Source organism: Agelaius tricolor, unplaced genomic scaffold (genome assembly GCF_023055355.1).
Source record: "Agelaius tricolor isolate 1412-34295 unplaced genomic scaffold, bAgeTri1.0.p SCAF_30, whole genome shotgun sequence".
NCBI classification, from domain to species: Eukaryota; Metazoa; Chordata; class Aves; order Passeriformes; family Icteridae; genus Agelaius; species Agelaius tricolor.
This window is the reverse complement of record NW_027269290.1, coordinates 4,838,818-4,849,608: the sequence shown is the minus strand read 5'-3', so window position 1 is coordinate 4,849,608 and position 10,791 is coordinate 4,838,818.

Here is a 10,791-nt window from a genome sequence, read left to right as displayed (position 1 = left end):
CACTCAGGGCCTCCTCTGGTGCAAACAGCAGCTGCTCCACTCACCTTGAAACCCCGAACCACTCGGCCTCAGGTGAGAATTTGGCCCTGAACATTTCCAGTGGTGATTCCCAGGGCTGGCACGGGACATTTGGGAAGGGGATGCTCTGAGAAGGGGATTCTCCAGGAAGGGAATTCTCTGGGAAGGGAATTCTCTGGGAAGGGGATTCTCTGGGAAAGGACTTCTCTGGGAAGGGAATTCTGTGGGAGGGGAATTCTCTAGGAAAGGAATGCTCTGAGAAGGGGATTCTCTGGGAAGATGATTCTCTGAGAAAGGGAATTAGGGAATTCTCTGGTAAGGGGATGCTCCGGGAAGGGAATTCTCTGAGAAAGGGATTCTCTGGGAAGGGAATGTTCCAGGAAGGGGATGCTCTGGGAATGGGATGCTCCGGGAAGAGGATTCTGTGGGATGGGGATATTCTGGGAAGGGGACGCTCGGGGAAGGGAGTTCTCCGGGAAGGGAATGCGGCACCACGGCCGCAGGGGGGCCCCCGGTCCCCGCCGCGGATCCCGGAGCGGCTCCGGAGCGTTTCCCGTAAGGCCGGGCAGGGGCAGGGCCCGGGGCGGGGTCACTCACCCCAATTAGCGCATTAACCCCTTCGTGCCCGCAGCGCAGCACCGGCGATCGTGACGGCACAGGATGGTTTTGGGGTTGGAAGGGAACCTTAAAACCCATCCAGTGCCACCAGGGACACCTTCTGCTATCCCAGGCTGCTCCAGGCCCCATAACCTGGCTTTGAACAGGGTTTTTCTTCTCTGGGAAATCCATTCCAGGGCCCCACCACCCTCCCAATATCCCATCTGAACCGACCCTCTCCAGTTAAAACTGCTCGTGCCCCTCGTGCTGCCCCACCATCACCGAGGAGTGAAGGTTTGTGTGAGCCCTGCCACCCCCCCTCGCCGCCTGTGACACTTGGGGACATTCACTGCCCAGTCCCTGTGACCTCGTTGGCAGCAGCCAGAGGAGGCCCCAGCGTTGGGGGGATCCCAGATCCCATCCCAGTGGGAATTTCGGGATCTCTCGTGGCCCTGCTGTCCCCTTGAGGAGTGACGTCCCCGCTGCCCCTCGTGCCCCTTGTCACGGGCGAGGGGAGGCCACTCATGTCCTGAGCTGGCACAGGGGGCCACTGTCACCGTGCCACAGCCAGCCCCTCCTGCACAGGGAGCTCTGGTGACAATTCCGGCGCCGGGGACAATTCCTGCATCCCTCCGGGGATGGAGGATCCCAAAATCCCACCCTGAGCATCCCTGAGATGGGCTCAAATATCCCAACTTCCCATTTCTCCTCAGGATGCCAAAACCCCACCCTGTGCATCCCTGAGATGACCTCAAATATCCCAACTTCCCATTTCTCCTCAGGAAGGCAGAGTTAAGGTTCTGGCCTTGAAAGCACCAAGATGTAAAAAGAGAGATGCTGGAATATCCTGAGCTGGAAGAACCCACCAGGCTGGGACCGCACAGAACAATCCCAAAATCCCACTCTGGCATCCCTGAGAGCGTTTTCCAAACATTCCTGGAGCTCCGGAGGGTTTGGAACAATGACCATTCCCTGGCCAGGGGGACAATTCCCGCACGGCGGGGACAATTCCCGCATGGCAGGGACAATTCCCACACGGCATGCGCGGCTCGGGGCTCCCTGAGGACTCGCCTTGTCCCGGCGGGGTCAGGGGGGGCTCACAAGGGCCCCCTTTGTGCGGGAGAGGTGAAGCTTTGACGTCAGCCCGGCAGGAATTCCTTAATTCCATTCAGGCCTCCCTGCCCGCCGCTAATTGCTGCGTTTTATGTAAGAGCCGCAGCTGCGCTCCCGGCCGGGCAGCAGCGGGGACACGGAATGTCCCCAAGGGACACGGAATGTCCCCAAGGGACACGCCGGGCTGCTGCCACCGGCCACGGGGACACTCGGGTGTGACCGTGTTCACAGGGGCTCTTGGATGAGGGAAGAGACGAGGATCTGACTCCGTGTTTCAGAAAGCTTGATTTATTATTTTATGATATATATTACATTAAAACTGTACTAAAAGAATATAAAGAAAAGTTTCATCAGAGGGCTAAGCTAAGAATAGAAAAGAAAGAATGATAACAAAAGTTTGTGGCTCAGGTTCTGTGTCCGAGCCAGCTGGGCTGTGATTGGCCATTAATTAGAAACAACCACATGAGCCCAATCCCAGATGCACCTGTTGCATTCCACAGCAGCAGATAACCATTGGTTACATTTTGTTCCTGAGGCCTCTCAGCTTCTCAGGAGGAAAAATCCTAAGGAAAGGATTTTCCATAGAAGTTTTCTGCGGCACTCGTGGGGCCGCGATTCAGCCGCCCCTTGGTGCGGCACACGCAGAGATTGGGGCACCCAGCGGGGACAGAGCTCGCTGGGGACACTGGGGACAGCCTGGCACGGCGGGATGTCCCTGTGTGCCCTGCTTGGGGCTGGTTTGCCCCGGGGTGCCCAGGTCCTGCAGGGTGGGGCCAGCACTGTCCCTGTCCCGTGTCACCGCAGGGAATAAGAGCTGTACATTGGGTGGGTGTCTCAGTAACACAAACTCTCGTTGTGCTGTTTGATAATTGCAGCCCTGAGATGTGCAGGGTGTCTCCTTTTCACCCGTGCATCTGAAGAACAAGTCTGGACTCTTCACTTTTCACTCTTGAGGTTGTTTATTAATTCTTATCTATAAAATTTTCTTTCTGCCCAGCCGAGGTGTGCTCAGCAGGGCAGCCACAGGCACTCTGACCGCCCCAAGGGTGGTGTTGTCCTTTTATACTACAAACTACATAACACATATTGACACTGAATTCCCAATACCCATCACCTGTGTTAGACAGTGCACTTCTACTCTAAACCAATCCCAAAGTGCCAACATCACTGCAGAAAATGGAGAACAAGGAGAAGAAGAAGAAAGGCTAGACATGCCCAAGTTCCTCCATCTTGTCCCCATAACCCCCATACCAAAAATCCTAAAATCTACATTTTCACCCTGTGATCATTTTGTTATTACACCATTCAAACCTGTGTGACTTTCATGTCCTCTTACAAAGCTGGCAACTTGCTCCAGGGGTCACAATCAAATCCCCAGGTGTTCTGGGCTGTGTGCCAGGGTCTCTGAGCCCCCCCAGTGGGGTCCTGGGCAACCCTGGACACCCAGAGGGATGCGCTGAGTTCTGACAACAGACAAAGCCAGGCGCTGGTTTCTCTCCTGGCGTTGTGTTCCTGTTTCCAGCTGCATGAGCCCTGCACGATAAAATGATGAAATTATGTCCCTGCTGCTGGTGGGACCCCCAAAATGTCCCCGTGCTGTCCCCCTGGGGATGTCCCTGCATGCCCAGGAACAAGAGGGACCCAGAGGGGCTCACCTGAGGGGCATTGAGACCCTCACCCCACACTGGGCAGCGTTCCCGAGGAGGAGGAGGAGGATGAAGGGATTGGGATTGGGAATGTTGGCAAGCATGGCTGGGGACACGGCGGTCCCCGGCTGTCCCCTCCCTCCCCCCGGCTTAGGCCGTAAGAAGCAGAGCTGGTCCCAGGGGTAGCATTGCTCGCATTCCTGCGCTGTCTCCGGGGGAATTTGGGCTGTTCCACGTGGGAAACGCTCCCTGCCCTGCGGGTCAGCGTCTGCAGGAGGCATTTCCGAGCGGAAAAGCTCAAAGCTGCCAGAGCCACGGCACTGTGACCCACCTGGAGCGGCCAGGGCCACCACGGCAGGTGCCAGGGACACCGTGACCGGTGCCAGTGCCACCATGGTCAGTGCTTGGGCTACAGTGAGCCCTCCCCATGTTGTTGTGACCAGTGACAGGGCCACCATGGCAGGTGCCAGTGCCACTGTGGGCCATCTTCGTGTCACTGTGGCCACCGTGACTGGTGCCAATGCTCAATGCCTGTGCCACCATGGCCAGTCCCTGTGCCACTGTGGGCCACCCCACGTCACTCTGACCAGTGCCAATGTCACCATGGCAGGTTGCAAATGCCCCTATGGCAAGTGCCAATGCCACCATGGTCAGTCTTGGGCTATAGTGAGCCCTCCCCATGCTGTTGTGACCAGTGACAGGGCCACCATGGCAGGTGCCAGTGCCAACGTCACTGTGGCCAGTCCCTGTGCCACTGTGGGCCACCCCCATTTCACTGTGACCAGTGCCACTGCCACCACAGTTAGTGTCTGTGCCACTGTGGGCCATCCCTGTGTCACTGTGACCAATGCCAGTGCCACCATGAGTTGTGCCTGTGCCACCTTGACCAGTGCCTGTGCCACTGTGCCATCCCCGTGCCACTGTGACCAGTGCCAGTGCCACCATGGCCAGTGCCTGTGCCACTGTGGGCCATCCCCGTGCCACTGTGAGCAGTGCCAGCCCCACAGGGTGACCAGCAGCCCCTTGAGCTGGCCCCCAGCACGAGTCCCACTCGTGGCCAATCCCATCCTTTAATTACAGCTTTAAAAACAAATCCTCGCCTGGGTGTGCAAGGCGGGGGAGAGGGGGAGAGGCTCGTGGAAGGAAAATGAAGAGGAATTTAATTAAGGGCAGTGCCGGGAATGTCTGTCCCACAATAAAGATAAGGAGGATCAATTGCTGCTTCCCGGGATCAAAGCTGGGGCTGGAGGGGAAGTGGGGCTGCAAAGGAGGGGGAGGCAGCGAGAGGAGGCTGATAAAGAAAAGCAGCAGAGACACGGGGAGATAAGATGAGAGAAATCATTGATCTGATCACGGGGCTCCCCCAGGGCTGGTGGGACTCACAGGGGATGGAGGACACCAAAATCCCACCCTGTGCATCCCCGAGATGGGCTCAAATACCCCAAATTCCCATTTCTCCTCAGGAAGGCAGAGTTAAGGTTCTGGCCTTGAAAACACCAAGATAGAAAAAGAGACATGCTGGAATATCCTGAGCTGGAAGAACCCACCAGGATCACTGATCCAGCTCCCCGCCCTGCACAGAACAATCCCAAAATCCCACCCTGGCATCCTTGAGAGCGTTTCCCAAACATTCCTGGAGCTCTGGAGTGTTTGGGACAATGACCATTCCTTGGGGAGCCTTTCCAGTGCCTCTGAAGGAAAAACCTTTCGCTAAAACCCCCCCTGGCCCAGCTCCAGCCCTCCCCGGGTCCTGTCACTGTCACAGCGAGCAGAGATCCCGTCTGTGCCACTTCAGCACGGAGCCCTGCACCTCTCAAGCCCGGGAATGCCGGCTGGGATGGCTGTTCCATGGGAATAACGCCCCGCTCCCTTCCCAAGCCCTTCCCACGCGTGCAAAGCAGCCCCGGGAGGCCGGCAGGGCTGTCCCCCGGGGCCACCGGCCGGGCAGGGAGGTGGCACACCCAGCAGCTGTCCCCGTGCCAGGCTGCCAGCCCGAGCCGGCCCAACCGCTTCCCCCGGCTGCCAAAGCGGGTGCGGCCAGAGCCCAGCCCGGCTCCCGGCGCTGCTGCAGGGAATTCCCAGCGGATCCCAGCCCAGCCCGGGCTGGGGGAGCAGCCCCGGGGCCTCGGGGAGCTGGGGGTCGCCGTTCCCCGTTTCCAGCTGCGAGCACTCAGGTGCCTGGAGATGCCTCACGAGATGGTCAGGAGTGCCAGGTGGGCTTGGCTGGGTACCAACATCCCGAATTCGGGATGCACCAGGCCCAGCCCTTTCCAGGAACCTGTCTGGCTGCTGCTGTGCGTTCCCAGGCAGGCAGATCCGCTGGGAAAGTCACCCTGGCCTGCAGCTCCCTTCCCGTGTGAGACGAGGCATGAGCGCTGCCATGGCCATGGAGGTGCTCAGTGAGGCAGAAGCGGCTCTGGGCAGAAGGTTCTGGAACCTCCTGCTCCCCCCAGCCCCGTGCCCAGCCTGGGCAGCCCCAGCCGGGAGGGCTGCGGTGTTGGGGTCCCCTTGGGTTTCACTGCACACGGAGCCCTGGGGGTGCCGGCCTGGGCAGCATGGAGATGGCATCATGGTGATGTCATCATGGTGATGCCATTGTGGAGATGGCATGGTGGTGATGCCATCGTGGACATGCCATCGTGGACACGCTATCACGGAGATGCCATTGCCATGATGTCATGGCAGTGATCCCATGGCGGTGACACCATCATGGTGATACCATGGCAGTGATGCCATCACAGTGATGCCATGGCAGTGACACCATCATGGTGATGCCATCATGGTGATCCCATGGCGATTACACCATCATGGTGGTGCCATGGCGGTGATGCCATTGTGGTGATCCCATGGCAGTGATGCCATCACGATGATGCCATGGTGGTGATGCCATGGTGGTGACATCATTGTGATGATGCCATCATGGTGACACCATGGCAGTGATGCCATCACAACGACACCATTGCAGTGACACCATCACGGTGATGCCATCACGGAGATGCCATTGAGGAGATACCATCATGGAGGTGCCATGGCAGTGATGCCATCACGGTGATGCCATTGCCATGACACCATTGTGGTGATCCCATGGAGGTGATGCTATCACGGTGATGCCATGGTTGCGATGCCATCGTGGTGACACCATCGTGGAGATGCCAACGTGGAGATGCCATCATGGTGCCACCATGGCGGTGATGCCGTCACAGTGACACAGTGGTGACAGGAGGTGTCCCAACCCCTGGGGACCCTCAGGGCCCCCTGAGTCTCTGCGCTGTCAGGGCTGCTCCCCAGGGATGGAACCAGAGCTGGTGGCTTCTGCAAGCCCAGAGTGACCCGGGAGCAGCCGAGGGTTGGGATGAGGGGCTTGGGTCGGGAGAAACCCCATGGTCCCTGTGGGTCCTTCCAGGGCTGGGGTCAGGATTTAACTCCATGGTCCTGTGGGTCCTTCCAGGGCTGGGGTCAGGATTTAACTCCATGGTCCCTGTGGGTCCTTCCAGGGATGGGGTTGGGATTTAACTCCATGGTCCTGTGGGTCCTTCCAGGGCTGGGGTCAGGATTTAACTCCAGCTGGGTCCTTCCAGCTCAGGATATTCCAGGGTTTTATGGTCTGTGGCTCCCATCAGCTCATGGCAGGCACGGTGGGGTGGATCCTGCAGGGCATGGGGAGGACAGGACATGTCCTGATGGTCCCACAGACACAGATTTTGCTCCGGCAGTGCTGGATCCCCTCTGCCCCATTCCTGCACATCCCAGGGGTTCTGGCATGGCATGGGCAGAGCTGTCCTGATGGGAGAAATCTTCCAGCAGAGCTCCAGCACCCCAAAAACCATCACCACAGCTCCAGGAGGGCACAGGAGCTTCAGAGTGGCCACCAGTGCTCGGCCAGCCAGGTCCCCAGTGGGGTCTGGGGCTGCATTTTTGGCTCAGGTGTGACCCAGCCATTTCTTGTGCTCCAAAAAGAAATGGGATCAAAGTTTCTGGGCGCTGCTTTCTCCCCCCTTTTTTGGGCTGCTCCAGGCTGCTCCATTGAATCCCCACTTTCATGTGGGGATTTCTCTCCTTCAGATCTTCAAAGAAATCCAGCAATCAAACGGGTGGTTGTGGAGGCACCTTAAAAAAATAACTACAAAAAAAAAACTACAAAAAAAAAAAAAAAAACTACAGAAAAAAAAAACCACTTTGAAAGAATCAGAGGCAAAGAAACACCTCAGCTTTGTTGTGTTAATTGTTCCGGTACTCAAAGTTCTGACAAAATGTCTCAGAAATCTCCCTGGCTCCGCGCCCACCATGTGTCAGACACACAAAGAAAGGCTCCGACACAAAACCCGGGCGAGGGAGGAAAACCGACCCGGGGAGATTCCGGCAGGAAGGAACAATCCCAGGGCTCCGAAGGAGGAGCTCGGCCGCGGCCAGGGCGGGGGTGACACCCAAATCCCAGAGCTCCGGGGGCATCCCTGAGCTGCTCTGGGGGTCATTAACAGCCACCCGTTAATGAGCACGGCCTCCACGCCCTGTCCCTCATGTCTCCCCCTCCAAGTTGTGTCTTCCTCCTTGACTTTCTCCCCTGCTTTTTTGCAAGCTCTTCTGTGAGCTTGGTTTTTGGCCTGTTGTGGTCCTTTGCACTGCACCTGATACAATCCCGGTCCATTTTCTTGTAGTCACTAAATTTCCCAATTTTTTTTTCCCACTTCCCAGTGGTTGTGGGACGCTCCAGCCCCATCCCCACCCACCTTCGGCCACCGCTGTCCCTGGGGTCACCCCAATGTCCCCCCGAGCCCGCCGCGCTCCCCGTCCCAAGGAAGGGCTGGCTGGAGCCGGGATTCCCGCAGGGATTCCTGCACAAGCCCGGGCAGGAGCCGGTGCCGGGGCTGACTCAGGGCCCCCGGGGCCAGGGGAGCGCCCAGGGCTGGGCTCTGCCGGGAAAGGCTCTGCCGGGAGCGGTGCTGGAGCTGCTCTGCTCCCCCAGCCTGCTCACGGCTGCTCCCACCCCCAAATTCCCTTTTTTCCCCTTTCTCAGGGCGCTGCCGCTGCTCGGGGGGATGTGGATCCCTGGGTGAGGGGGATCCAAGCCTCAGACACGTCACCCACGCCAGCATTCCCATGGAAAATCTTTGGGAATGCCCAATTCCTATGCCTGAAAGTCCCTACACCTGTCCTATGGTGATGGTTGCAGCCCCAAACCAGTGGGAAGCACCAATTTCCCCCAGGACCGGCAGGAGAAGGGTCCGGGCTGGAGAATCCCTTGGGATTATCCCAGAGAAACTTGGATCAGGGGATACAAACCCACAGGACAACCCCTGCATCCTCCAGGACAATTCATCTCCCGCATTCCAGGATTCCAGCCCCGCTCCCACACCCTGCAGAGCAGCAAAGCGCAGCGTCTGGGGCTGAAGTCACCCCTCAGCAATGGCATTTTCTCAGCAAAAGGCGGCTGAGGTCATTCCCAAAGCGCCGCGGGGCCGGGCGGGGCGGGCGGGGGCTGCGGGAATCGCCCAGGCCGGGGATGAAAGAGCGGCCGATGATGCTGGGGGGCTGCCAGGGGGGCTCGGGGGCAGCGGGGATCGCGGCTGGGATGAAAGGAGCGTTTCCAGGGGCTGCCGGGGGAATTCCGGCGCTGCGGGGACCGCGGTGTCCCCGGGCTCCGGTGCCGCTGTCACCGCCTCGTCCTGGGGCTTTTCCCACCCTTCCCATGGCTGTGCCCGGGACAAGGGACTCGGGGCGGCCCCGGGGAGATGCCACAGCTCAGGGCTGGGCTGAGCGGGCCACGGGAGCGGGACAAGATCCGATGACACCGGCGGGGACACGGGGTGGGCAGCAGGACAAGCTCTGGTGTCACCAGCAGGGACACGGGACAGGGTAGGCAGCAGGACAAGCTCTGGTGCCACTGGCAGGGACACAGGGCAGAGATGGACAGCAGGACAAGCTCTGGTATCACCAATGGGGACAGCAGGACAAGCTCTGGTGTCACCAGCGGGGGTGAGCAGCAGGACAGGCTCTGGTGCCACCAATGGGGACAGCAGGACAAGCTCTGGTGTCACCGGCAGGGACACGGTGGGGTGGGCAGCAGGACAAGTTCTGGGGCCACCAGTGGGGATACAGGGCAGAGATGGACAGCAGGACAAGCTCTGGTGCCACCAGAGAGGACAGAGGGCAGGATGGACAGCAGGACAAGCTCTGGTGCCACCAGTAGGGACAGAGGGCAGGGTGGGCAGCAGGACAAGCTCTGGTGCCACCAATGGGGACATGGGACAGGGTAGGCAGCAGGACAAGCTCTGGTGTCACCAATGGGGCCAGCAGGACAAGCTCTGGTGCCACCAGCAGGGACATGGGGCAGGGTGGGCAGCCCGTTCCTCACACCCAGTGCCAGAGGCCACCAATTCTCCCACCCCAGTGGGATCTGGGGTGGGTTTTGGCTCAGCTGTGACCCGGCCATTCCTTGTGCTCCAGGAGCAGACATGTCACACACCCCAACATTCCCATTCAGAATCTTTGGGATTGCCATGCCTGGAAGTCCCCACAGCTGTCCTTTGGCAGTTCAGTCCCAAAGCCTGGGGTGCAGCACTGCCCACCCCGAGCTGCCACGGCTCCAGAAACAGCACATGGGGATGTTTTCCTGAAAATCCTGGATGAAACAGGCTCAGAACACCCCGGGATGCTCCAAACCCAAAAAGAACCCTCTGCTCCATGCCTGGCCCCAAACAAGTGCATGGGGATGTTTTCCAGCAAATCCTGGAACAAATGGATGAAACAGGGCCACAAAATCCCGGGATGCTCCAACAGCAAACCTAAAAAGGACTTTTTGCTCCGTGTCAGGCTCATCCCATCCCACCCCATCCCATGGATCCCATCCCATCCCATGGATCACATCCCATCCTATGGATCCCATCCCATCCCATGGATCACATCCCATGGATCCCATCCCATCCCATGGATCACATCCCATGGATCCCATCCCATCCCATGGATCCCATCCCATCCCATGGATCCCATCCCATAGATCCCATCCCATAGATCCCATCCCATGGATCCCATCCCATCCCATGGATCCCACCCCATCCCATAGATCCCATCCCATGGATCCCATCCCATGGATCCCATCCCATCCCATAGATCCCATCCCATGGATCCCACCCCATCCCATGGATCACATCCCATGGATCCCATCCCATCCCATCCCATGGATCCCGTCCCATCCCATCAATCCCACCCCACCCCTGCAGCCCCCCGGGCACCGGGACTTTGCCCGGGCTCAGCCCTGGGAGCCGCTTTAAGGCTCTGGAATTCCTGCGAGGCTCGGGAAGCACGCGGGGAATGCGCGGCGGGGGGGCCGAGCGCGGTGACCCCCCCTGCCGGGACACAGGGTGGCATTCCGGACATGCCCTGTCACCCCTGCCAGGACACACGGTGCCATTCCGATTCC